Below are 25,840 nucleotides of genomic sequence, written 5' to 3'. Positions count from 1 at the left end.
TTCTCTGGAAAAGTGTCTGTTCAGGTTCTTTGCCTATTTTTTAATTGGATTTTTTAATTTGCTGTTGCATTGGGCTCTGCAATCACCTCCCATCAGGTGAGGTCATGGCTGTGTTCCCTGGCAGTGTGGTGCCACTTGTTGAACTCCCTGGTTGAGCAGGGCTATAGGCTGGACTCCACAATTGCTCTTAGTTGGGTGGGTCTCAGGCTGTGCTCTCCAATAGGACAGTACCTCTGGTTGCGTTCCATGTTCAGGTGATCCCACAGACAGGGCTTTTTGGTCTGATGGGGCCTCAGGCTGTGCTCTGTGTTCAGGCGGGGCCGTAGGCTGTGCTCAAAGTAAGCAGGGCCACAGGCTGGACATCATGATTGGGTAGGCCTCTGGCTGTGCTCTGCTACTGGGCAAGGTCACTGGCCAGGCTCTCTTTTCAGGAGAGGCCTTCAGCTGTAGCCTGCAGTTGGATGGGGCCAAAGATTGTGCTCTGGGGTCAGGCAGAGATGCTGTCAGGACTCCCTTGTCAGGCAGGGCTTCAGGCTATACTCTGTAGCTGGGAGGAGTCACTGAAAGGGCTCCGTGTCTGGGCAAGGTCATGGCTACATTCTGCAATTGGGCTGCGCTCTGATGCAGAGCTAGACTGTAGGCTGGGCTCCTAGGCTGCCCGGGGTCTCTCATCACGCTTCCTGGTTACTCAGGGCCTGAGGCTATACTAAATAGTAGGCAGGGCTGCTGGCTCGGCTCCCTGCCCAAGGCAGGTGTGGGATGGGCTCCATGGCTGCCAATGTTCTCTGTGCAGTCTTCTTGGTTGTGGGTTACCAGAAGCTATACTGAGCAGTTAGGAGAGGATGGAATTTGCTCTCCTGCCCAGGCATGGATGTAGAACACATCTCATTGGCTGGGAATCCAAATTAGGCAGAACTGCCAACTGAGCTCCCTGGCCAGATAAGGCTCAGCTCTGCAAATATGCATATTCACTGGCTGAGTTTCAGCTCAGATGCTTATGCAAAGCAGGAATGCAGTCGGCCAAGATCCAAGTGCTGGTTGCTTTAAGCCCCAGCCTCCTTCTGATCTCCTCCTGACACTCAGTCCTTGAGCCCTCTAGACTCCTCCAGTGATCCACTTGAGGTTAGACCCAACTAGGCTTCCCAGGAAGTGTCCTGCAATGCTAGGGAATTGGATATCCACCTTGGGCTCTCTTCTTTCAACTGGAGAACTGGAGAAGCCATAGGCCCAGAAGGGCTCTTTGTATATGACATTGCGCCAGCCTGGGGGAGGGATGATGCAGTCAGAGTGTAGCTGCTTCTCTTACCTTCTAATATGATCCTTCTCAGTCTCTGTGGTCCACAGTGAGGAGTGGTTCAGCCTTACCACTGGGTTCTGGGATTTTTCATAATGGTGTCTTGTCTATGGAAAGTTGCTAGTTGGTTTTCTTGTGAAGGAGACTGAAATAGGGAATGACCTATGTCGCCATCTTGATGATATTGCTGGAGATACATTTTTATGATAAAAATATTCCAAAAGAAAGCATAAACTTAAGGGTAAATATGCATATTTACCACCAACATAGAGATGCAGAATTCAGGAATCCCAGATGAATGCGAAACCTATGATATTGATAATAGTTTGATAAAGTATGCCATGGTACATTGTTAGTTTTGACTTTCATAGAGGTTGGTCATTTATATCAGCCAGGCAGGAAGCACAAACTGATGTCAAACCGTCATGTAAGCACAGCTATTTGAATTAGCTTCATTATTACCTGTAAGCTGCTCTGACCTTGTCAGTTCTAGTGTATAGAGCACTTAAGTCTTGAGTCTTGTCAATAAATATCTGGCAGCTGATCCACTTCCAACAGGGCATGACAAGGTCATGATGTTTTGCAACCTCCTTTTCCTACAAATGATAATGACCATGGATTCCAAAGAGATTGCTTTTCTGCATGTGATATATCATCAGAAATGGTGCATTAACTGAAATGTAATCACCATAGGCTGATTTGAAGCAAATAATAGATGGGATTGTAGGAATGCCAAAGAGCTATAAAAACAACAAAAACAATAAAAATATCCTTAGCTGAAGTGAAGCAACTGATTAAATTGTTTATATGTATTCCAGGCTTCTAACATAGGACAAAATTAATTGCATCTGGCATTATGTAATTTAACTTTCTAGCCGTTGTTGGAAAAGCACTGAGGCTGAATTATAACGGCTATGATAACTTAAGGGCGATGTGGTTACATATAGGGAAACCCAAGTTGACAATGATAAATTTTGTAATAAATTTATGGTAAGTTTGGACATGGGTGTCAGGCCAATTAAATGAGCAATCAAACTCCAAATAGAATTAGTTTCCTTTGAACTGCCAACTCTATGGAGAGCCCTATTACTTGGCAAAAAAAGAAAACTTATAGAAAAAATCCATCAAAATATATTGTCTGGAACTAAATAAGAGCTGAGGTAGCAACTGTGTTTATAAGAGAAAGAAACCTAATTTGGAATCAAGATCAACTATTAATTTTTAACTAAAATATGCTGAGAGTCAGAGGCAAGTTAGAAGCTTGAGAATAGAAACTAACCCCCCATTATCTTTTGTGAATATATAAGTATATTATAGATATGAGATCATAAATAAAATATATAAAATATTATAAATAAATTATATATATTTATAAATAAATATAAAATTAAATTTTACATAATATAAACATTTTATATATATTAGAAATACAGTAATTATTTGTTCTCAATATAGCAAAATGTAAGCCTAGAAGTTACAAACTTAAATGTCTACAGAACCAGGAAATCAACATGAAGATTAACATAAAAGGCCCAGTGTTATATAATAGTGAATGTCAGAGACCATGACGAACTGGGGAGTTCATGACTTATTTAAAGCCATTCCCATTTCAGTTTTCTGATCTAGAAGCCTTCTTTTTGCTAATTCAGATGCTGGTGATTTTGACCAGTAAGCCCCCAATTCTGGAAGCTCAGGCTGAGACCATTAAATAATTACTTGAACCAAGTTCACCTAAAGATATATTATGTAAAGATGAGAGTGATTTTACTATTCCAAGATTGAAAATATGAAGTAGCACCAGAATTTGTGCATAATGTTATTTTAAAATGCCTCTGAGTCACATATGCAGAAATGTTGAGTCCTCACCTAAAAATAAAGCATAATAAATATTAACTTTTTTGCAATATGCTTTGAATTCCCTGTTTAAGGTTATTCTGTGAATCCATCACATTCAACTGACTTAAATCACACTTTCATGTTTATTGATATCTAGCCCTTTGCTTAGCTTAGGTATTCTGCTGACTCATGAACAATTTTTACCATTGTTCATTAGTATCTATTCTGCTTAATTACACTTCTGTTGATATATCAGTAATTTCTACTTAATTTGCTTCCCGAAAAGTGGTTTGGAAACTCAAACCTTTAACCATTTCCATTGCTCCAGGATATGCTTCTGTCTGGTAGTATTTATCTGTTTTCCAAAGAGAATATATTCTATGGAGAGAATAAGTAGAAGTCTTTCCTGTTCAATCTAATGAGTACTTGCAATACACAACTTTAATTTAGTTATAAGTGAATTCTCAGGATATGAAAAATATCCGTATAACTTAAATTGTTAATAAACTTATTGCATAAGTAAAATATTTTAAACCTATGTAATATTTTTCTAAGTTAACCATTTCACTAGCATTGTCCATGTTTCCGGAATATGCCATCATTACTCAATAAATATTTGTAAACAGATGGATGAAAATAGTGTACTTCACAGCTATTATTAACAAAAATTGTAGAGTATAAATTTAGAAGAAATTTCTCAATAAACATTATTAAGTACTGAAGAAACAGTACTAACTTTAATATAGGCAGCAAGTAAAAGAAATACCAAATAACACTGGTGATTCTTAAATGAACAGGTTACAAATGAGTCTCTACGTACATCAATAATGCCAGAAGTAATGACAGTAATAAGTGCTGTATATTAGAACAGATACCCCACATTTATAACCCTCAAACCCTTACATTAAAGAAGGAGTTGCAACAGACCTGAAAGGATTATATCAGAACATGTAAGTTAGGATAATGGGAGTAGAATATTATAGCCCTCATTAATAATCCCCTTGCCACTCTGGGTTTCTATCAGCTCACATTATTTGTGGGTGCTAGGAGGAATTATCTCTATCTTAACTGATTGTATTTCTGAGCCCAAATACCAGAGCATAATGTCTTTTTTATTTATTTAGAACTCAGCCTGAAAAAAACAAAACAAAACAAGAAGCTAAATGATATTCTATAAATATATATATTTTATTATTAGTCTGTGATTCTTTAAACTCATTGTTTTAAATAAAAGACAGTTATGATGTAATAAAAAACAGGGATATTCCTCAAAGTCCAGAATCCTTGGTCACTATATTAAAATGTCCCCATTATTACCATTGAAGGCTTGGGACTGGCTATATATGCAATGGTGTCCATAAGACGTTGAAACGGTCTATCCATTATGTTGATTGTGTGGTTAGGGAAATAGTGGTTCCAGATTTAAAAAAGCAAATAAGAGAGAAAGTCAGTATAAAAAAATAATAATTATTATAATAAAAAACTCTGAATTCAGACCTTACAATTAGATGACTTCTTTTTGGACCATATGTTAGGTACTTATACCTATGAACACTTCTCCATTGTGTAGGTCTTGGGTGGTGGAGTAAGTCTGTTCTTCAAATTTATTAGTAAGAAGATAAAATTTCTTGGCCTTTAGTTAGGTTTTGGCATTTATTTTAGTTAGGGTTAGTTAGGTTAGGTTAGGTTATTTAAAGTTTCTGGTTAGATCATATGTAAATTTTAAAAAGCAGGCATATATTTTATGATCTGAACTGAACACCCAGCATTAAAAGTTTTAACTTCCCAATATGCTTCACCTATAGGCTAACTCAGTTGAAATCATCTACCCTATTGGCTTTCAGAGTCAATGACATTTTCGCTGGTCTAATCATGTCTTGAGTTTCATTGTTGAACCCCCAGTGGCTTCTCTAGGTAGAGGCAATGAAGCAGCAGGAGTAACTCTGGGAAAGTACAGGTGACAGATGTTTTTAAAATCAAATCCGGGCTTCCCTGGTGGGGCAGTGGTTAAGAATCACCTGCCAGTGCAGGGGACACAGGTTCGAGCCCTGGTCCAAGAAGACCCCACATGCCATGCAACAACTAAGCCTATGTGTCATAACCACTGAGCCTGCACTCTAGAGCCCGCGAGCCACAACTACTGAAGCCCGTGAGCCACAACTACTGAGCCCGTGTGCTGCAACTACTGAAGGCTGCGTGCCTAGAGCCTGTACTCTGCAACAAGAGAAGCCACTGCAATGAGAAGCCCGTGCACCACAACAAAGAGTATCCCCTGCTGCAACTAGAGAAAGCCCACACGAAGCAACAAAGACCCAACACAGCCAAAAATAAGTAAATAAAATAAATAAATTTATAAAAAAAATCAAATCCATCAAATATTACTACTTTAAATTCACTCAAAAGTGATTAGACCCACTCGTGTGATCTTGCCTCCTACTGGTTTTGTTTAGTTTAGTTAATGTTGCAATTAATCTTTGCAAAAATCTAATTCATCCCCAACCTTCTTTCATGCCATGATCTGTTTGTGTAAATCTTCTGAAACAAAATACCCTGTCTAATTTGATCTGTTGTCATGATTGAAAATAGTAAGCTGATATTGTGTTGTTTCTACAGTGATATAATTAAGATGCCCATGCTTTTCTAATTAATCTAATCTAAAATTGCTTCGGCTATTAGATATCCTAATAGAATGTAATGCATTGTTTTTCGTTCTTATCTATGTCATTAGTCAGGAGAATTAATTTCACCAAGTTTGAAACACACCCAATGTTTATTTGCATTTTCAGTTATTAATCTAAGCCAAACTTCTTTGTCAAATATGATCCATTGCTTATTTGTTCTAGAAAAAGTGTCAGATTCAGTATTCGAAGAAAGAGAGATATATTCTTAAGTAGATACATACCTAGAAGTTTTAAACTTCAAATTAACCTTTATATTAATTTAAAAAATGGGAGTTAGGGAAGGCTTTGAAGAGCTGTGAATAATTTTTCCTGTATTTTTATCTAAGTGAAACATCATTGTGCAAATCCACATTTCTGTCTTTTGACATATGGCAAACATTATTTTTAGAAATGGACAATGCAGAGATTAGAATTAAAAGTATTTTTAATGTATAATTCACATTTGATTTTTTAATGAAATGATTTAGTAATGAAACTAAAAAGGGAAAATTTATTAAGCAACATTAGAATGCAGGTCTACAATCTTCAAAGAAAACTAGCCAGATTAATCACTCAGGGTATGTTTAAATCTGATATTAAATAGTTGCACTTACAGTAAAAATGTAAATTTAATTAAATGACTCAGTAATATTAAATTAATAATGCATATTAAATATGTTGATAAAACTACTCCTTTAAAAATCCTTAAACTCATTTTACTAATAATCTGACTGAAAGTATTTATGAGTATATAAATAATAGTTTATGTGTCAGTTGTTGATAGAAAAACAGTACAATAGATTGTTTTGATTGTTTGCACATAATCTATAGAAGCCAGTATTATCATACTCAGAGATGCTTGCATCTCATGAAAACCCTTCTATTTAGAAACAATTCTGTTTTAAATTAATTTTTGAACACTTTATAATGTATTTCAATGTTTAAAATATTCATTTTCTAAAAACATAATCCATTTTCCATATGGTTTCAGCTTTGACTGTATTTTCCTCCTCTTATAACTAAATTCAGTATTTTAAATTTATCAAAAATAAACCTTGTATAACTAAAGACTTAAAAATCAACCCCTTAAAAAAACTTTTTTAATGAAAATTTTATTGATAATAAAGTACCCGAATGAAAACACTTGTAATTAGATTAAATTGCTATATAAAACATTTTTGATGAAGGAATGCATTTCCTAATTGCCTATGTTTAGGGCAAAATTCAGATTAACTTGAATTAAAGGCATTCTGCAGCTAATGAATGCTTTAAACCCTCCCTTCCTACTCATTAAGCTCATGGACCTTACCTTAATTTTTTTTTTTTAATTTATTTATTATTTATTTTTGGCTGTGTTGGGTCTTCGTTTCTGTGTGAGGGCTTTCTCTAGTTGTGGCGAGCGGAGGCCACTCTTCATCGCGATGCACGGGCCTCTCACTATCGCGGCCTCTCTTGTTGCGGAGCACAGGCTCCAGACGCACAGGCTCAGTAGTTGTGGCTCACGGGCCTAGTTGCTCCGCGGCATGTGGGGTCTTCCCAGACCACGGCTCGAACCCGTGTCCCCTGCATTAGCAGGCAGATTCTCAACCACTGCACCAGCAGGGAAGCCCCTTAACTTAATTTTTTTCTCCCAAGATATTCCAACCCTTTTCCCATATTTTTATGTTGATTTATATAACACAGATTTATTGAGTCCTTGACTATATATTCATATATTCATATATTCATTCATATATTAATATTATAATGAATATGCACTTGACCCTTTAACAATGTGTGTGTTAGTTGTTGCTGACCTTCCTTGCAGTTGAAAATACATAAATAACTTATAGTTGATTCTCTTGGTTCCTTCATGTCTGAGGTTTCACATCATGGGTTAAACCAACTGTAGATTGTGTAGTACTGTATGTAGTACATATTTATTGGAAAAAAATTCACGTATCAGTGGGTCTGCACAATTCAAACCCGTGTTCTTCAAGGATCAACTGTATTTATATATATCAATCATATATAAACGTAATTATAATATAGTATATAATTTAACTGCATACTACATTTTAAATAGCTTACTTAAAAAGTAAAAAGAAAAATAATGTGGATCCTATTGTGCTTTGATAAAAAAAATATGGAAACTGCTCCACATAATTAGTCATGGAAATGCAAAGTAAATGGTATGCCCTTATACACCCACCAGAATGCTTAAATTGAAAAGACTGACAATACAAAGTGTTGACAAGGATGTAGAACAACTGGTCTACTCATACATTGTTGGTGTAAATATAAACACGAAACTATCCCTTTTGGAAAGCTATTTGACAGTTTCAAAAACATACACCTTCCTTATGGCCCAGCAATTCCACTTCTAGGTATATATGCAAGAGACATGAGTGTGTATGTGCATAAAATTCATAGAAGAATAGTCATAGAAACTTTTTTCATAGTAGTGCAAAACTGAAAACAACTCAAGTGTGCCAAAATAGGAACAGAAATAAACAAATTGTATTAGTCAAACAATACAATACTGAACAGCAATAAAAAGAATATACAAGCTGTCATACACTATGATCTGAATAAATCTCAAATATATTAGTTTGAGAAAAAGAAACCAAAGAGGCATATACTATGTGAATCTATTTATATGAAGTTCTAGAAAAGGCAAACCTATTGCTCATGATAAAAGTCAGAATAGAAGTTACCTCTGGGGGGCAGATTTTAACTAAAAAGGAACACATTGGAAGTTTAGGTGAAAGGAAGTGTTTTATATCTTGATTTCCGTAGAGTGTACATACACACACACACACACACACACACACACAAATATTAGTTGAGCTATGCAGTTAAGCTTAGTACATTTTGCCAAATGTAAATTATACCTTAATAAATAAAAGAAACATGGTACAATTGATTATTGTTCAATAGAAAAAAAAATTAGGATGTTTTCATGAGTATTGATTCTACTAAAACAAAATACATAAAAGCCTTAAAACCTGAGTCTAATGCCTCTTCAGCCTGACTACCCTTGCTTTCTATAAAAAATTTATCCATAGCCTTCTTAAGAATTGTTCTTGAGATTGGTTCAAGATGGTGGAGTAGAAGGACATGCACTCACTCCCTCTTTCGAGAACACTGGAATCACAACTAACTGCTGAACAGTCATCGACAGGAAGACACTGGAACTCACCAAAAAAGATACACCACATGAAAACACAAAGGAGAAGCCACAATGAGATGGTAGGAGTGGCGCAATCACAATAAAATCAAATCCCATAATTGCTGGGTGAGTGACTCACAAACTGGACAACACTTATACCACAGAAGTCCACCCACTGGAGTGAAGGTTCTGAGCCACACGTCGGGCTTCCCAACCTGGGGGTCTGGCAACATGAGGAGGAATTCCTAGAGAATCAGACTTTGAAGGCTAGTGGGATTTGATTGCAGGACTTCAGCAGGACTGGGGGAAACAGAGACTCCACTCTTGGAGGGCACACACAAAGTAGTGTGTGCATCGGGACCCAGGGGAAGGAGCAGTGACCCCATAGGAGACAGAACCAGACCTACCTGCTACTGTTGGAGGGTCTCCTGCAGAGGTGGGGGACAGCTGTGGCTCACCAAAGGACAAGGACACTGGCAGCAGAAGCTCTGGGAAGTACTCCTTGGCGTGAGCCCTTCCAGAGTCCGCCATTAGCCCCACCAAAGAGCCCGGGTAGGCTCCAGTGTTGGGTTGCCTCAGGCCAAACAACCAAGAGGGAGGGAACCCAGCCCCACCCATCAGCAGACAGGCGGATTAAAGTTTTACTGAGCTCTGTCCACTAGAGCCACAGCCAGCTCTACCCACCACCAGTACCTCTCATCAGGAAACTTCCACAAACCTCTTAGATACCCTCATCCACCAGAGGGCAGACAGCAAAAGCAAGAAGAACTACAGCCCTGCAGCCTGTGGAACAAAAACCACATTCACAGAAAGATTGACAAGATGAAAAGGCACAGGGCTATGTACCAGATGAAGGAACAAAATAAAACCCCAGAAAAACAACTAAATGAAATGGAGATAGGCAATCTTCCAGAAAAAGAATTCAGAATAATGATGGTGAAGGTGATCCAGGACCTCGGAAAAAGAATGGAGGCAAAGATCAAGAAGGTGCAAGAAATGTTTAACAAAGATCTAGAAGAATTAAACAACAAACAAACAAAGATGAACAATACAATAACTGAAATGAAAACTATACAACAAGGAATCAATAGGAGAATAACTGAGGCAGAAGAACGGATAAGTGACCTGGAAGACAGAATGGTGGAATTCACTGAGGCGGGACAGAATAAAGAAAAAAGAATGAAAAGAAATGAAGGCAACCTAACAGATCTCTGGGACAACATTAAATGCAACAACATTCACATTATAGGGGTCCCAGAAGGAGAAGAGAGAGAGAAAGGACCAGAGAAAATATTTGAAGAGATTATAGTTGAAAACTTCCCTAACATGGGGAAGGAAATAGCCACCCAAGTCCAGGAAGCGCAGAGAGTCCCATAGAGGATAAACCCAAGGAGAAACACACCAAGACACATAGTAATCAAATTGGCAACAATTAAAGACAAAGAAAAATTATTGAAAGCAGCAAGAGAAAAATGACAGATAACATACAAGGGAACTCCCATAAGGTTAACAGCTGATTTCTCAGCAGAAACTCTACAAGCCAGAAGGGAGTGGCATGATATACTTAAAGTAATGAAAGGGAAGAACCTACAACCAAGATTACTCTACCCAGCAAGGATCTCATTCAGATTCGATGGAGAAATCAAAAGCTTTACAGACAAGCAAAAGCTAAGAGAATTCAGCACCACCAAAGCAGCTCTACAACAAATGCTAAGGAAGTTCTCTAAGTGGGAAACACAAGAGAAGAAAAGGACCTACAAAAACAAACCCAAAACAATTAAGGAAATTGTTATAGGAACATACATATCGATAATTACCTTAAATGTGAATGGATTAAATGCTCCAAACAAAAGATACAGGCTCGCTGAATGGATACAGAAACAAGACCCATATATATGCTGTCTACAAGAGACCCACTTCAGACCTAGGGACACATACAGACTGAAAGTGAGGGGATGGAAAAAGATATTCCATGTAAATGGATATCAAAAGAAAGCTGGAGTAGCAATATTCATATCAGATAAAATAGACTTTAAAATAAAGAATGTTACAAGAGACAAGGAAGGATACTATGTAATGATCAAGGGATCAATCCAAGAAGAAGATATAACAATTATAAATACATATGCACCCAACATAGGAGCACCTCCATACATAATGCAACTGCTAATAGCTCTAAAAGAGGAAATCGACAGTAACACAATAATAGTGAGGGACTTTAACACCTCATTTACACCAATGGACAGATCATCCAAACAGAAAATTAATAAGGAAACACAAGCTTTAAATGACACAATAGATCAGCTAGATTTAATTGATATTTATAGGACATTTCATCTAAAAACAGCAGATTACACTTTCTTCACAAGTGTGCCTTGAACATTCTCCAGGATAGATCACATCTTGGGTCACAAATCAAGCCTCAGTAAATTTAAGAAAACTGAAATCATATCAAGCATCTTTTCTGACCAAAATGCTATGAGATTAGAAATCAATTACAGGGAAAAAAATGGACAAAACACAAACACATGGAGGCTAAACAATACGCTACTAAATAACCAAGAGATCACTGAAGAAATCAAAGAGGAAATCAAAAAATACCTAGAGACAAATGATAATGAAAACACGACGATCCAAAACCTATGGGATGCAGCAAAAGCAGTTCTAAGAGGAAAGTTTATAGCTATACAAGCCTACCTCAAAAAACAAGAAAAATCTCAAATAAACAATCTAACCCTACACTTAAAGGAACTAGAGAAAGAAGAACAAACAAAACCGAAAGTTAGCAGAAGGAAAGAAATCATGAAGATCAGAGCAGAGATAAATGAAATAGAAACAAAGAAAACAATAGCAAAGATCAATAAAACTAAAAGCTGGTTCTTTGAGAAGATAAACAAAATTGATAAACCATTAGCCAGACTCATCAAGAAAAAGAGGGAGAGAACTCAAATCAATAAAATTAGAAATGCAAAAGGAGAAGTTACAACAGACAGCGCAGAAATACAAAGCATCCTAAGAGACTACTACAAGCAACTCTATGCCAATAAAATGGACAACCTGGAACAAATGGACAAATTCATAGAAAGGTATAACCTTCCAAGACTGAACCAGGAAGAAATAGAAAATATGAACAGACCAATCACAAGTAATGAAGTTGAAACTGTGATTAAAAATCTTCCAACAAACAAAAGCCCAGGACCAGATGGTTTCACAGGTGAATTCTATCAAACATTTAGAGAAGAGCTAACACCCATCCTTCTCAGACTCTTGCAAAAAATTGCAGAGGAAGGAAAACTCCCAAACTCATTCTATGAGGCCACCATCATCCTGATACCAAAACCAGGCAAAGATACTACAAAAAAAAAGAAAATTCCAGACCAATATCACTGATGAACATAGATGCAAAAATCCTCAACAAAATACTAGCAAACAGAATCCAACAACACATTAAAAGGATCATACACCATGATCAAGTGGGATTTATCCCAGCGATGCAAGGATTCTTCAGTATATGCAAATCAATGAATGTGATACACCACTTTAACAAATTGAAGAAGAAAAACCATATGATCATCTCAATAGATGCAGAAAAAGCTTCTGACAAAATTCAACACCATTTATGATAAAAACTCTCTAGAAAGTGGGCATAGAGGGAACCTATCTCAGCATAATAAAGGCCATAAAGACAAACCCTCAGCAAACGTCTTTCTCAATGGTGAAAAACTGAAAGCATTTCCTCTAAGATCAGGAACAAGACAAGGATGTCCACTCTTGCCACTATTATTCAGCATAGTTTTGGGATTCCTAACCATGGCAATCAGAGAAGAAAAAGAAATAAAAGGAATACAAATTGGAAAAGAGTAAAACTGTTACTGTTTGCAGATGACATGATACTATACATAGAGGCTCCTAAAGATGCCACCAGAAAACTACTAGAGCTAATCAATGAATTTGGTAAAGTTGCAGGATACAAAGTTAATGCACAGAAATCTCTTGCATTCCTATACACTAATGATGAAAAATCTGAACAAGAAATTAAGGAAACACTCCCATTTACCATTGCAACAAAAAGAATAAATATCTAGGAACAAACCTACATAAGGAGACAAAAGACCTGTATGCAGAAAATTATAAGACAGTGATGAAAGAAATTAAAAATGATCCAAAAGATGGGGAGATATACCGTGTTCTGGGTTGGAGGAGTCAATATTGTGAAAATGACTATGCTACCCAAAACAATCTACAGATTCAGTGCAATCCCTATCAAACTACCACTGGCATTTTTTACAGAACTAGAACAAAAAATCTTGAAATTAGTATGGAGACACAAAACACCCCGAATAGCCAAAGCAATCTTGAGAAAGAAAAACGGAGCTGGAGGAATCAGGATCCCTGACTTCAGCCTATACTACAAAGCTACAATAATCAAGACAGTATGCTACTGGCATGAAAACAGAAATATAGATCAATGGAACAGGATAGAAAGCCCAGAGATAAACCCACACACCTATGGTCAACTGATCTATAACAAAGGAGGCAAGGATATACAATGGAGAAAAGACAGTCTCTTCAGTAAGTGGTGCTGGGAAAACTGGACAGCTACATGTAAAAGAATGAAGTTAGAACACTCCCTAACACCATACACAAAAATAAACTCAAAATGGATTAGAGACCTAAATGTAAGACCGAGCACTATAAAACTCTTAGAGGGGGCTTCCCTGGTGGCGCAGTGGTTGAGAATCTGCCTGCCATGCGGGGGACACGGGTTCGAGCCCTGGCGTGGGAAGATCCCACATGCTGCGGAGCAACTAGGCCCGTGAGCCACAACTACTGAGCCTGAGCGTCTGGAGCCTGTGCTCCACAACAAGAGAAGCCATGACAGTGAGAGGCCCGCACACCGTGATGAAGAGTGGCCCCCGCTCCCCACAACTAGAGAAAGCCCTCGCACAGAAACGAAGACCCAACACACCCAAAAATAATAAAATCAATCAATAAATAAATAAATTTAAAAAAAAAACTCTTAGAGGAAAACATAGGAAGAACACTCTGACATAAATCACAGCAAGATCTTTTTTGATCCACCTCCTAGAGTAATGGAAATAAAAACAAAAACATATGGGACCTAATGAAACTTAAATGCTTTTGCACAGCAAAGGAAACCATAAACAAGATGAAAAGACAACTCTCAGAATGGGAGAAAATATTTGCAAATGAATCAACAGACAAAGGATTAATCTCCAAAATATATAAACAGCTCATGCAGCTCAATATTAAAAAAACAAACTACTCAATCTAAAAATGGGCAGAAAACCTAAATAGACATTTCTCCAAAGAAGACATAGAGATGGCCAAGAAGCACATGAAAAGCTACTCAACATCACTAATTATTAGAGAAAAGCAAATCAAAACTGCAATGAGGTATCACACCAGTTAGAATGGGCATCATCAGAAAATCTCCAAACAACAAATGCTGGAGAGGGTGTGGAGAAAAGAGAACCCTCTTGCACTGTTGGTTGGAATGTAAATTGATACAGCCACTATGGAGGACATTATGGAGGTTCCTTAAAGAACTAAAAATAGAACTACCATATGACCCAGCAATCCCACTACTGGGCATATACCCAGGGAAAACCATAATTCAAAAAGACACATGCACCCCAGTGTTCATTGCAGCACTATTTACAATAGCCAGGTCATGGAAGCAATCTAAATGCCCATCGACAAACGAATGGCTAAAGAAGATGTAGTACATATATACAATGGAATATTACTCAGCCATAAAAAGGAACGAAATTGGGTCATTTGTAGAGACATGGATGCATCTAGAGACTATCATACAGAGTGAAGTAAGTCAGAAAGAGAAAAACGAATATCGTATATTAACGGATATATGTGGAACCTAGAAAATTGTACAGATGAACTGGTTTGCAGAGCAGAAATTGAGACACAGATGTAGAGAACAAACGTATGGACACCAAGGCAGGAAAGTGGTGGGGGTGGTGGTGTGCTGAATTGGGCGATTGGGATTGACATGTATACACTGATGTGTATAAAATGCATGAGTAATAAGTAAAATAAATAAACAAACATTAAAAAAAAAGAATTGTTCTTGTCACACAGCACTTTTTCTATCAAAGCTTAAAAACTTTGCCTATTATCATAGGGAAATAAAAGAAACAGTTTACAAATCAGACGTTACTGGATACATTGTCTACCTCTGTACCTGAGTTACTGTATTTGAAAATTGGCAAAATGGCTTTATGACTACAACAAAAATAATCATAGATAGATACTTATATATGTCAAGACTGTACCAAGTAATATTATGTGAACTCTTCTTCCTAGCAATATTAATGAAATGAATCTTAATTTATCTTAGTGAGTCCTGGAGCTGTACCTTGAACCTAGGGATTTTGTCTTCATAGACCCTGTTCTTAACAATATATTATTTTTATACTGGGTATTTCAAGTGTAATGATTATACAACTAGAATAGCTGGTCTGTTGTGAGTCACTCTACATTTGGGCCATTGTAATGAATGAGAAAAATCACTTGCTTATTAACAGATCAACCATTGCAATTTCTTAAGCATATATTTGAAGTTTAAGCAGTTATTTCAAAAATATGGATAATTATTTGTGCTCTTCAGGTGTAGGTACCTTAAGTAGAATGTTTCTCTACTTTTAAATGAAGTCGATTAGCATTTTGGAATATAAACAGAAGATACAGGTAAGCATGTACAAAAGACTAATGTCTTCTCAGATTCTAGAGAAAAGATGATTGGATTTGAGTTTGGAAATATTTAAGAAGATCTTTAAAAAGGATGGCTTAAGTGCTGCATAAGCATCTGAAGTTGAAAAGAAGAAATATTGGGTTGGCCAAAAAGTTCGTTTGGGCTTCTCTGTAAGATGTTATGGAAAAACCCGAACGAACTTTTTGGCCAACCCAGTACTTGAGTGATCAAAGTGAAGGTGGTCCCCAAACTATTTTCTGTTGAAATAGGTATGATTTCATCTGTATTTGGAAGGAATTGAGTTCTCCATTTAATTAAATTCCCTCTGGAATCAAAAATAAATTACCCATAGATCTTATTTATAAAGCTTTTTTCTTTCCCAAATAATTAAAATTAGAATATAACTAATACTCTACTAAGGGAAGGAAAATTCAAATGTAAAATTATCATCCTTTCAATTCCCTTAGAATTTTGATAAAAGATAGAAGAATACCAACAATTACATTCAGATTCTAGAGTATGACTAGATTTCTTCTTTCTATAAATTTTCTGATTTCCAAGATAATGATTGATGATAAGAAGTTTAACAGTATTAATTCACAACGGATTTTCAGTTCATTTATAAAATTAAATATAGTGAACTCCAAATATGGAAGGAGCAGGAATCTTTCTGATCTATCAGCTCGTCAGAACCTTAAAACAGAGAGTTTTAGGATGAACATAAATTTTACTCATTTAGCTGAATTAAACATTTAATTTGTATGAATGTGATTAATCTTAGGCTCTCTTAGGTACAAATGCAATTTCAGAGTTTCTCCAACTCAAGTTTATTGACATTTTTCTGAAGTAGATTAACCTTCACTTTGTTGTGTTTAGCTGCTGATGGCTTTAGATGCCCCTTACGTCACAGTCATACTTTGACTCTGTGTATGTGTGTGAAGTGGGAAAGCTTAAAATGTTTCATAAACTACCTTAGATAAATTTATTTCTTCCTGGCAGTTAGTGTGCAAAATTATTCAACCAGAGAGGCAAAACTTTCTCAACTTGAAAACATTGATAAAAATGCTGTACCCTTACAGAGCAAACTAGGACATGCCCTTGAAAAGGTAGATCTGATATTTTAAAAACTGCATTTGAAAATCTTTGCCCATGCTTTGGATATCACTTTAAAATTACATTATGGCTGAATTTTAAATAACAAAAATTGCAAAAAAATCCATTTTTATGTGAATTTTCACTGTATTATCCACTAGAAATAATCAAAGTAAAATGTTACCTCATATATTTGAAAGTCATGACCTGCCAAAATGGCACAAAATGTATAGTAAAATATTTAATTCTTCTCTTTGCTTAAGTGCATAATGCAAGTCAATACTTGGTTTATTGAGACCAGAAAAACAGTACAAGGGAAAATGTAAAATCAAACAGTTCTGCAACTGTGTCCAATTATAGAAGAAATAAGCAAAAAATTAGCTGTTTTGTTTTCAGAAGATTTTTCACGTCTCTCCTTGGATATTTGGAGCTTGTCAGAGACTAAAAACTTGAGTCAACTATTTATGGTAAACCGGTTTCTACTGAAGTATGTTTGCTGATAAATAAGGATTTCCTCTGTGAGATGCTAAAAAGTAGTTAGGCATCTTCAACCAAAGGTATATCTTTTTTTTAATTAATTAATTAATTAATTTATGTTTGGCTGTGTTGGGTCTTTGTTTCTGTGCGAGGGCTTTCTCTAGTTGCGGCGAGCGGGATCCACTCTTCATCGTGGTGCGCGGGCCTCTCACTGTCGCGGCCTCTCTTGTTGCGGAGCACCAGCTCCAGACGCGCAGGCTCAGTAGTTGTGGCTCACGGGCCCAGTTGCTCCGCGGCATATGGGATCTTCCCAGACCAGGGCTCGAACCCGTGTCCCCTGAATTGGCAGGCAGATTCTCAACCACTGCACCACCAGGGAAGCCCCCAAAGGTATATCTTATATCAGTGTGCAGTGGAGTACTTTGGAAAATGATTTATAGAAATTCTCACTTTAGTTTTATGAAAGGCTATGTAGTATTCAGTAGTGGTGACACATCTATTTTTTATGATGGGTGGAGAGTTTACAAATGTTCACTTTACTTTTATGCTTCATGACATGCATATATATTTTTACTTACATGTGATTTTATGCATCAACAACTTTCAGTAAAATTTAAAATTAATAATAGATCATTGGCTAGTCTGAAGAAACACATAATTTAAGCCTAACTCTTTATTTCAGTCTTCATTGAAGTGGAGTTTTTTTCCCAGTTGTTTTTATCTCCAGTTATCTGTTATTCTAACTAAAAAGATAATTTAAAAACATATATAGCCAAACATAGAAGTTTGTGAATTTCTTCAATATCCATACTAAATCCTAAATCTTTGGATACTGGGTAGAGTTATTAACCGTAAACTTGCACTTGCATGGATGATATTCAAGGCATGTACAGAGCAATGGTCCATAAACTCATAGGGACTGGTAAAACTAGGGCTCATCACCACTCCCCACCACCCCAGGAGAGAATCCATGCATGCAATCCATACATACAATTTTTAAAAATTTAGTATGATAGTTACAGATCTCCTAAACCCTTCCATTTCTGGTAGATGTAACAGTACTGACACTGTTAACAGTGCAAAAAAAAAAAAAAAAAAAAAAAAAAAAAAAAAGAACGTAGTACTTCGTTTTCTTTTTCTACATACTTAGCTGCAGGTTCCTCGGTGTTGTTCCTAATGCAGATTTACAGGGTATCATGCTGCCTGAGTTACCACATGCCAATTTTTGCATGGCAATGGTTTCAGTCTGTTTCTATTACCTGTTCTTAATCCCTGTGTTTAGAGGATTTGGGTTACCATAAGCATTTATCCATGCAGGGGAAGAATCTGTATTCCACTGATGTATGCATATTCCTTTCTTGATCTTTAATGTTACATGTGACTTTCAATGTTAATAAAATTGCTTAAGAGTATCCAAGAGATTGAAAGCTGTCACTAAATCACTAAATTATCCTATCTAATAAGCACAGTGGTACCAGTACTTGGCTAAACAACACACACATAGAATAAATATTGACATTACAGTTTTCGGGTACACCACAACATTGGCTTTACTCAAACTCTAAATATAAGGATTATCCTAGTTGTTCCCAACCTGGCTTTAACCTGGCATTCTTCACTAACTTCTTTACCTTACCCCCTTTTCTTCTTTCTTTCTTTCTGTCTTTCGTTCCCCCTTCTTCCTTCCTTCCTTCCTTCCTTCCTTCCTTCCTTCCTTCCTTCCTTCCTTCCTTCCATTATCTTTATAAGAAACACTCCTCTTGCCTTAAGAGCTATAATTTTGTTTGGACTGCTTCAACTTATCCTCAATTAAACATTTCTTCTTCAGGGACACTTACCACGAGCATGTCCTTTTTCTATCATGGCATGTAATTCATTTTGTTCCCTGAAATACAAAAGAACAGAGTAGTATGATATATACAATATTGTATGTGCTCAAACAGCACTTATTGTTGCACAGTACGTGTATGAATGAATGAACAGATGAATAAATGAATGCTATAACCTAGTGTATATTCAAAATATATTTGCTTATTAAGTAAAGGATATCTCTCACTTTTGATTTTAGAGATGCTTCAAAACAAAAGCTGAAATGACTGAATTTGGACTTTTCTACCTATAATATAGTTACATATCATCTTGTTTTAATACCTAAATTACAATTGTCTTTTATTTTTCCATTTAGTTTCTTTATTTAATTGCCATTCCCTCTTACGAGCATTTGAAGACTAGAGTTCAGAACCATGGAGAGTTCCAAGTCGCTTTGGATCAACAAAGCCCTGTTGCCTGAATTTTCCTGTGAGAAAACTAGTAACTTATAGTAGTAATCAGTATATTAAGCACTGATATTTGCACTGACTATGTCCTACACTATTTAGCACAATTTTTTTTTTAATCTTTTTTTTCACAGATAAGATAGCTGAGAGCTGTCAGTACTTCAAAAGCTGATTCCAAAATTCAGGATCTTTTTCCACAACTCATTGCCTCCTCAACATCCATTTAAGCCTACAGTGTTCATAACTGGTGTCAAGATGAAATTTCTCTCTTTTGCCTGTATGGTCCATGAGCATTTAACAGTCAATACTTCCTAAATTTGCAGAAGACATTAGAATTAGCTTTGTGATTTTAGAATAAGTTCTGAGGTGGAAAATTCTATTATCTTTAAAATTGAAGACAGGTTGGAGTCTCTGCCATGAGCTACCTTCCCTGGGTTGTAATCTCTAGAACACTTGCATTTTATGTATCTGTACTTGCAATCTAGGTCATCTCTATGGTTTTGGGATTGCACACTTTTAATAGTTATTCTCATCAGCCTCATCCTGGGCTCCACCACCTCCTTTATCCTTAAGCCTTCCTCCTTCCTGTTCATAAAACATAAAATCTATAATGAAAATCCGAAGACATACTATAGTATCTTGTACAGTGATATATTACAGATTCTCCGATTCCTTAAACCATGTGTTGGCAAACTACAACCTGTGAGTTAAGTTTAGCTCACCACTCATTTTTAAAAATAAAGTTTTATTGTATTACAGCCAGCTCCACTTGTTTACATATTATCTATGACTGCTTTTTGTGGTAGGACAGCAAAGCAGAGACCCTATGGCCTACAAAGCCTAAACTATTTGCTCTCTGGCCCTTTACAAAAAAAAAAAAAAGAGAGTCTTCCGACCCCTAGTTTAGACATAGGGAATTATTAAGTGTGGTTTTCAGTAACATATTAAAGAGAGTAAAGTTTCCTGGCTACTAGGAGCCACAAACTACACAGATTGTGGCCATATGCAGTTAAACTAAAAGTGAATCAGATGTGTAAGAAACAGGGAATGATGGAGATGTGTGAACTTGGTGTATGCACATTTTGCTTAAGAAATGCAGCTACTACCTAACTCCAAATTGATTTGCCTAATTGGGTTGTAGACAATATATTGCAAACCTAATGTTTTAAGAGAAGCCTGAAATTTATATTCTTATGCGAAAACTTCAAGTAAATAAAACAGACTAAATATTTTAGGATTTCATGCTGCTTGAATTTGTTTTGTGCCAAAAACAAAATAAAACTTGAATTTGACCAAAGATCATCAGTTGCAATCTCAGCTTTAAAAAATTCAGTTCTTATCCAGAAATGTAAGATTGAACCATATTGTGACACAAAGTAGATATTAACAAGTAATAAATTTGGGGGAATCACTATTTTTAAATACTCCTAATATAATTTCCAACACTTAAATTAGCATATTCTTACAAATAATAGGGATCTTATTGATCAAGTCTCTTAGGGTTTTCTTCAAAATTGAACTTGTACCAAAAGTTATTTGGAACCAGCAGTAATCAAAGAGGAAAAACTCATATACTACTCTTAATCAATGTGATGTGCTTCACACTGCTTATTAGTTCTTAACCCTCAGTGTAAATATGGAATCTAATTAGTCTTGGATGGACTCCTGCCAATTGAGACAAAGCAAAAACTGTAACAAATACCTTAATTGTGTCTTCTTGTTTTAAAAGTCTTTTCAGGACAACAAACTTTCTAGTTATAAGGGTATGAGATCTGTAAGATATAGATAAGTTAAGGTCCTAGCACCTTTAGCTGGGAATTGGGTAGAATTTAATAAAAGAGCTGTCTTAAAGGGAAGGGGTAACACTTAGGAAACAAGAGGTAGTAAAAAGTCCCTGGACATAGTTCATTGCCACCTCAAGGCTAGCAGAGGTAAGGGGAGGGCCAGGTTATGCAACCTGGAGGTAACATTTTATTGCCATCTGACAAGAGATTTTGGTAGAGAGGCATAACCAACCAGCTGTGCATTAGAAGCCAGGGAACAGGGAAAAAAAACAGGCTGACCTTATTCCCATTCTTCCACCTCCTGTTGGTTCCTCACATTGCTGAACCCACTGGAAGCCTGAGGGAAAGGCAGTCTGTTGAGACAGTCCACAAAGGTCAGCTTCCTGGGGCACAGAGCAGAGGGTGGAGAAGGTAAGGATCAACTCTGAAAGGGTAAAGAGGGAATACTCAGCCCAGTGGCTTTCTTCTCTAGTTACGTGAAGAGTTCTCTTAACCTTTGAAAATTGTTAAGTCTTCTAAAGCCAAAAACTCAGTAATGTAGGACATGAATAGGAAGGTTTTTCTGTAAAGCAATTGAAGTGAATGAGCTGTGAGTGAATACCTGTGCAGAGAGCATCAAATATATCTGTTAATGACAATTATTATATCTTGTTCTATTATGTGTCTGGTGAGCTGGGAAGTCAAGTGAGGGTGACAGAAACAGTGGAAACTGAAATGTTATCCCTCTTATAGCATCCCCTGAGAGGAAGTACTGAGCAGACAGTTGCTATTCTAAATAAACTTGCATGTATATGCTTTGAAGGAAAGATTTCCATGGAGAAAAGGATAAAAAGTTATATACTGGAGCATTCCACAGTACTGGACTCAACTGACTGATTTTGAAGTTCAATTGATTTCTTTAACCAGATCATGTTCTTGTAGGTGTTACCGTAATCGAGGGAAATAGAGCACTTCACTATTAATTCTATTTGAAGCCTGGCCTGATAAGGAAAATAAACTGGGATGACTTGATGGATACTGCACAATTCTGGAAAACCTTAATTAGTGTTTTGGGAAAAGCAAGCAGTTGGATATTGGCTACATTTGTTTTTATCTGGACTTTACTCAAAAGCCCTGGTTTCACCTACCTACATACAACTGCATGGAATATGAGTCTTTGGGCTAAAATTTCCAAACCTGGTTTCAGCAGTTAAGTCACAATTAAAATATTGGGAAAGGTACATGTTTTCAACTATTTCCTAGTTATATTAATAGGAATAATCATCTCTTTTTTATATGTACCTTAGTACATTTCAGCATACCTTAATGCATTTTCAGTTCAAAATCTCTATTTATTGTAATGCATACATTTGAGAATATCCTTTTAGTAAAATAAACACAATTAGATGTGAAGGATTTATCATGAGTATACATTTATAGTAACAGTCTTTTAAAAAGATTAACCTTAAATTAGATATTCTTATTAAAAGATGGGTTAAGAACGTAAGTTCTAAAGTCACAATATTTGGGCTTGATCCCAGACCTGCCACTTATTAATTCTGTGAACTTGGGCAAGTTGCTATACCTCTCTGTCTCACTTTCCTTATCATTAAATTATAGATAATAATGCTATCTCCCTCCTGAAAGTTTTCTAAGAACTAAGAATTCATCATTGCAAGGCACTAGAACAGTACCTAGAATATGGATGAAAATATGAGAATGTGTCACTAGGATGCAGATTGATTTTTTTTTGCACTATTGGTAGAACTACTCAACTCTATTATGTAGAGATTTGTAAAAAATCATTTTTAAAAAAAATTTATTTATTTATTTATTTATTTTATTATTTTTGGCTGTGTTGGGTCTTCGTTTCTGTGCGAGGGCTTTCTCTAGTTGCGGTGAGCAGGGGCCACTCTTCATCACGGTGCGCGGGCCTCTCACTGTCGCGGCCTCTCTTGTTGCGGAGCACAAGCTCCAGACGCGCAGGCTCAGTAGTTGTGGCTCACGGGCCTAGTTGCTCCGTGGCATGTGGGATCTTCCCAGACCAGGGCTCGAACCCGTGTCCCCTGCATTGCCAGGCAGATTCTCAACCACTGCGCCACCAGGGAAGCCCTAAAAAATCATTTTTAAACTGAATGTTTATTGATAAGTTTTCTTCCCTGGTGAGCTTAATTTGTGAAATTCAAATTTGATGACTTGAAAATCCTGAGGATAAAAAAAATCAAACAATAATAAGTTTAGTCCTCTTTGTTTTAAATAATTAGACAAGGAAATAAATGACTTATCCCAATATTTTACTTTAAATGGAGACAATTTATATTAATAAATGAAAGAATAAGTTAATATTAAAAAATAAGTAATTTAAAATGTATATTAAGATTGAAGTTTCCTTTATCAAAATTAAGAAGAGGGTTTTAGTGATATTATAATCTACCTTTCAAACAACCTCTCTGCAAGAACATCATTTATTCTCAAGGGTACTTAAGAAGCATTAAAAGTTTATATCAGAAAAACATTAATAAAAAGTAGAGAAGTATCTTTTAAATACTTAGATTCATTGTTCATCTTTATACTCTAAGAAAAATTATGCATTTTTCAGCCATTATGTAATTTTGAATACAAATAATAAAAAGAAAGATTCTTGGAGTCCTGTCTCATTAAATACCACATCAATGACTGCAACATCCTAGTTTCCAAAAAGTCCTGTTTTTTGTTAAAAAAAAAAAAAAAGATTCAAGAACATGTAAATCAGTGAAACAGAGTAAAAAGGAATTTGTAACATTTTGTAAAAGCAAACATGGCTGCAATTATAAGAAAATAATGATTTTTTTTCTTCTGCTGTGAAAACACAATCAAGTTAAAAGAATGTTTGTATTTGGTACTGATGTAATAGTTTCTTCAAAATTTACCTTTGAATTTTCATAAAGGATTCAGCAATTCAAAACATTAAGTTTTACATTATCAGCTGCTCCAGCTCATGAGAGCTGACCATGCACGTCTCTTCCCAAGTTTGTGTTAAAAAACATCACCCTGAAATTTCAAAATAGGCAGTGAGGGTTGTATTTATACCATGGAAATTGTATGAGTATAAACCTGGGTCTTTTGGGAGAGCTGGTTGCAATAGATTTACCCCTATAATCTCCTCACACTTGATGGATGTAGTTAAATTCCTCTGCATTGTCATCCCTTGTTTTCTAGTTTTATAATAACTAATGTACCATACTGAATACTGCTAAAGAGTACAGAAGTTTTTACTGGTCAGTAACAAAGGTGTTGACATAAACACAAAAAATCCTTTGAGAAAAAACGATTTCAAGATCTTTCAAAGAATATATAGTCTTACAACTAGGTTGACCTTTAATACAAGATTGTTTCTAAAGAAAAGTTTCATGATAAAATCCTGCTAATGCACTCCAGGTTTTGGCAGTATGTCATCAAAGTTAAAAATCTGGACCCCAGAGCTACTCAGAATTCTATTTGAAATGTGATTTGTCCATCTGAGTGACTTTCAGCAACTTATTTGTCCGTTTTGATATTTTGATCTTTAGAATGGATGTTACAAGAAAAATATAGAGTTTATGAGGCATTATAGCAATAATGTCTCTAGAGTTTAGCACAGTGCATGGTACTTTAAAAGCCTCACTTATGAGTGAATTGATTTGACAACTGCTATGTAATCTGAAATCCAGGGTTTTACTTGGCTGGTTTAGCCCATACTATCTTGACTACAGATGTCCCAAATTCCACTTCATCATTTAGTTAGTGGAATTATTTTACATCTGCTAACCTGTTAACTTCATCTAAAATGTGTATTCATATGTTATGGGTCAATTTTTAAATTATTATTAGATGAGTAGAATCAAAAACTCCAAAACTTGATTGGGGAGAAAGTGGAGAACTGGGCAAAAATATGTTTAGAATGAAGAGGACAGACTTTCACACACACACACACACAAAAAAATCTGAGAGCAAAATTGTTCATTTTTGCCCTGAGCACATAATATTTAACAATAGAAACAGGCTAAATTTTTTTCTTGAATGAGTTGGCTCTAAAGAGTTTTATAAATGATGCTTAAAAGAAAATCGACATAGTAGGAAGAAAACTCTTGGGAATCAGGGGAAATGGACCTGTTGTATTTTGGGGGTACAAGCTTGTACAGGCAACTTCACCAATCTGGACTCTTGTTTACCTCTTTTGTAGTCTCTGAAGTACATTTCTATTCTAAAATTCCAAAGTATCATCCTATGAGGATAATCTCTGAGGTTACTGTTGATGCATTACATTTGCATAGCTCTTAACAGTTTTCAAATGCTTTTCACATACATTAGCCAAGGGAGACTGCCCATGAGCTAAAGAGCTCATCAAAGTAATAAAGAGGGAGGAAGATGAACAGAAGTGTCATCCACTGAATCACAGGGAATAAGACATAGAAATTCAACTCAGCAGAGGAGACTCAATAGTCCCTCGCAGCTAAACCAAGGACTATTCCATCTTAACTGGTCTCTAATGGGTTTCTAGTCCTTTGATCAACTTTTGAGTATTAACAACACTCTATCA

The 25,840-nt window shown here is 36.1% G+C and overlaps 1 protein-coding gene and 1 long non-coding RNA gene across 2 annotated transcripts in view; one reads left to right on the top strand and one right to left on the bottom strand.

Annotated features, from left to right (window-relative positions):
* DCC (DCC netrin 1 receptor) overlaps positions 1-25,840 on the top strand; it is a 1,180,955-nt gene that overhangs the window by 632,239 nt on the left and 522,876 nt on the right. The window lies entirely within an intron of this gene.
* LOC309639464 overlaps positions 23,088-25,840 on the bottom strand; it is a 121,524-nt gene continuing 118,771 nt past the window's right edge. The window contains exon 2 of the long non-coding RNA XR_014251671.1: positions 23,088-23,222. This is a non-coding gene — a long non-coding RNA (uncharacterized lncRNA). The remainder of the gene's footprint in view (positions 23,223-25,840) is intronic.

The sequence above is a fragment of the Balaenoptera physalus genome (genome assembly GCF_965194825.1).
Source record: "Balaenoptera physalus genome assembly, chromosome: 12".
NCBI lineage: Eukaryota > Metazoa > Chordata > Mammalia > Artiodactyla > Balaenopteridae > Balaenoptera > Balaenoptera physalus.
Note: the sequence above shows the minus strand (reverse complement) of the source record. Positions and strands in the feature narration are given on the sequence as shown.